The sequence below is a fragment of the Selaginella moellendorffii genome, unplaced genomic scaffold, assembly GCF_000143415.4.
Source record: "Selaginella moellendorffii unplaced genomic scaffold, v1.0 SELMOscaffold_10, whole genome shotgun sequence".
NCBI lineage: Eukaryota > Viridiplantae > Streptophyta > Lycopodiopsida > Selaginellales > Selaginellaceae > Selaginella > Selaginella moellendorffii.
This window is the reverse complement of record NW_003314271.1, coordinates 1,167,955-1,172,090: the sequence shown is the minus strand read 5'-3', so window position 1 is coordinate 1,172,090 and position 4,136 is coordinate 1,167,955.

Here is a 4,136-nt window from a genome sequence, read left to right as displayed (position 1 = left end):
TCCAGAAGGCAATATGCTGTCTAATCCCGGCCACTATACTTTCCTGGTCTTTGAGTCATCCGGGTGCATCGGCCGTGGGGAACCTGAGGAATCATAGGTTCCCCAATTATGGGATCTCTCTTGAAGAGTTCAATGCCATCCACTGGCAGCCACACTGTGTCCCATTCTCTCATCTTGTACCTCATCACTGGAGCACCGTCACGCATGCTGAAATGAAACTGAAGAGGCTTGGAGTGGCCAATCAGCGTTTCGGATCCGTCCCTGATGTAGCCTCTTACAAACCCCTTAAAGTCTGGAACCTCTGTCACAAGTGCAGCTTCAACAGTGCCTTTGATGCAATTTTGGAATTCATCGTAGAGTTGTGGGAGGGTGAGGACATTGGATCGCCGGAGGGACTCTGCCAGGTGACTGAACATGGCATCGACGTCTTCATGAGTGTGCCCAACCATGAGAAAGCCAAGTGTAACCATTTCAAATATGCCTTTGGCAACAAGCATCGCCAAGTACGCGAAGACGTACATGTTTTTGTTCTCACTGCCAGCATTGTCTGTTTGGAGCAGAAGATGGGGTGGAAGGCCACATCGGCCGCAAGAACTTCCTTGAGATTCTGCTTCGTTTGGATGAGGCTGTGCATTCACCGGGCGACCAGCCTCGTCGTAATGGCATGAGGCCTCACGTGATAACCCTACAATCTGACGGCCAACATATTCACTAGGATGGCATGGGGCCCCACGCGATACTGCAAGCCTTTGCTCCTCCTCCAGCTGAACCCTGTATGGGGTTCGATCGACAAGGGCCTTATGCAAGGGTTGGCCGTTCAGCTCAGTCTGCGCACTTTGCAGAGACCTTAAGTGTTTTGCTAAGGACGCAATCATCATGTTTGCACCCCCGCCACCCCATAGAGGCACAAAGAAGTTCCCATAGTTCTGGGCACCATGCCCATGAGCGATTATGCCAAACAGAGACACAGGCAGCTGCATGGATGAAGAGATTGCCTTGGGGGCAGGATTGAGTCGAGGTAAGCACGTCTTTTTCTGATCCATTTTGTCGTGGATGATGCAGAGGTAAGAGTCAGGTCTCTCCATGGAGAGAATCCTGTTATGATAATATGCAGTCCTGCAGCTTCTCTGCTCGATGTTGTGGTCGAGCCGCCTTCTAACCAACGTCTCTCGCTCTTGAGCGCTGCAAGAATTCTTCGACAAAGCCATTTTGATAGCAGTGCACTCGTCACACTTTGAAAAGCTGGAGTACTTTCCTATACTCACATCCCTGAACCTGTTGCTCCACAATCTACTAAATCTAGATTGGCTCAGCTTCCTGTAGCCATTACTCTGGAGTTCCCGATTCACATCTTCCAATATGGCCCCCTTGGTATACATGGAAGGGAGAACTCGTTGGGTGTCTCGTGTTCCATCTTCCAAGAGGCGGGTTTTATGTGGTTGCTACTCGCTACATGTCTCGACAAACCTCTTGAAGATTGCCTCTCCATATACAACATGACCCCTGGTTTTGTGCGTACCGTCGTTCCCATGGACTGCCTGTTGAACCCTTTGTTCCTCGAACTCAGTTTTGATTCTGTAGAATGTGGTTCGAGGGACTCCATAAATGATTCTCCATGCCTTCATGCAGACCAAACCCCTCTGGAAGACCATGCCCCCCACCTGATGTTCTGAAGCATCAACAGATGACCGTAATGCCTCATACACAAAATTGCGAGCTACCTTCCAGGACAATGTCTTGTATCTTGCTCTCTCCTCTTCAATAGCATCCCAATCAGCATGTTGACAGCACCTCCTCTTGCAACAAGCAACTGTCGAGACCATTCGAACCTCCATCGCCATTTTCTGCCTTTTCGGTTCGTTGCTCAGATCCCTTTGGCTGCGCTGTAGGAAGGTGTACTTTCTTTTCCCATGAAGAGATGTTCTGTCATCAGTTGTAGTGGTGTTTGATTGTGAATCCTTCACATTCTCAAACACTAAATGCCTCAATTTCCACCGCACAATGCTTCCAATAGTCAGACTGTTTTCTTCTGTGTCAACAACCTCTAAAATTGCAACTCCAATATCATCCCAGCCCAATTCTTGATTAGCAACCGCATCTCTTGGATCGACAACTGTGGCTAAGCCCTCAGCTACCACCTCCCCCTCGGGGTTGTTTAGAAACACCTTTGCCTGAATCCATGTAGCACGGTTCTTAAGATCCACGGAGGGAACATGCGTCGCACTTGCGCTGTCCCCAACATCTGCTTTCTTCTGAAGATTTTTCAAGGCAACAACAACATTTACCCCGACGACCATCTCTCCTCGTTCAATAGCGACCACATTCCCATCGAAGACAGTCTCTACTGATACAGCAGCATTGCCTTCCCCAAGCCTTTGACAGTGTATAACAAAGTTCCGATCCATAGACACAAGGGTCCCTTTTGCAACTCTCTTCCCACCATTCAAAATGTAAACCTTTTCCCCAACCCTGAAGGCCATTCTGAAAGTGCAGAAAAGAAGTTAAGACCATACAAAAAATGATTGGAGAATGGCCTAAATCATAACATACCAAACAACCTCAATAGCATGAGGCCACATGCCATTATTCAAACATGCTATTGACACCCACATGAAATTTCGCATTCACAAAATTGGCATGAGGCCTCATGCCATCTTGATATACACACAGTTGCAGGCAAGTAAAAACATACATGACAATACGCTAGCCATGAAATTGCAAGGGCCCAAGATGGCATGTGGCCTCATGCCATTTCTAAATGTGGTCCTAAACCATTCCATGGTGAACATACCAGGAAGCACAAGTGCCGAATATCAAGAGGAAGCGGTAGCCACACCAAAGACAGTGCCGCTCGCAACACCGCAACTACTCGTAGCGCCGCTCGCAACACCGCAACTGCTCGTAGCGCCGCTCGCACAAACTGCCACTCGCATAAACTGCCGCTCGCAATGGCGCTCGCAATGCCGCAACCGCTTGTAGACGCATAAACCACAGCTCACAACGCCGCTTACACAAGCAGCGCTCACTGCGCTCAGCGGAACCAAGAACACGGCGCACAAAAATGATAGACCTAGGAATGAGTTCGAGAATTCAAAAATAACACACGCTTGAACGTCACATCAAATCCTCTGACAAACCAGATCTTATGATTCCTCTGACAAATTTCAAACTGAGTAGCTTCTAGACTTTGCTGTCGGAGGTTGAACTTTGTCACATCATGTCCTTGCCTCGATCCAGCTGTGCCATGTCAGTGATTCGAACTTTGCCATGCCATGTCAGCGATCCGCGCCAAGATTATTCGCCGTGTAAAGGAATAATTATGCTGTGTGTGTACGTCCATTTATGGCAATATAATGCCACATGCCATTCAAAGAATAATGCTAGTCGAGCATCTTTTGGTGCATTTTTGGGTTCAAAATTGCATGAGCCCACACGCTATAAAGTTTACCTGTACCAAAAATAGAAACAGCTTTATTTACTTGGGAATTTATATGGCTGAGGCATTTTTAAACTTACAAACACATGCCCTACTTACATTCCTTTGGTTGCTTAAAATTCAAAAATATTATAAACCTTTCTTTTTGCATTTTCAATGTTTTCAATTATGGTTTTTGATTTTCGCAGGACCAGCCTAGTAATCTATTTGCATCCCGTCATGTTTATAGCTAGCTTTCGTTTGTCCCCTTCGCTAGCCTGAGATACATCTGCTCGGCATCTGCCTCTTACAGCATTTGCCCAGAAAGGGCATCTTTCTTCACGCAGCATTTGCCACATGTTTAGGGTTAGGGTTTAGGGTTTAGGGTTTAGCAATTCAGTAGCTTGATAAACATGCAAATACAGAACTTGATGAAAAATCCTTGGATATGTCACAATGCCCTTAGGACCATAAACACATTTCAATAGAGAGGGTCCTTTCATTTCATAACTCCTTACGTAGATCTTGGTGAAACCAGAGTTAGTGAAGTTGGTTTCTTGTGATCCCGCATCTGATTGTGATGTCCCTTTGCAGTGTCGATGGAAAGGTCAATGCACACCAAACTGTAGAATCTTGGAGCAAAATAACGGTCGGATCTATGGCAAATGCCCCTGAAACATTGTAAGGCTCGTGTGGTCTCATGTGGTGTCCGATCGAGATG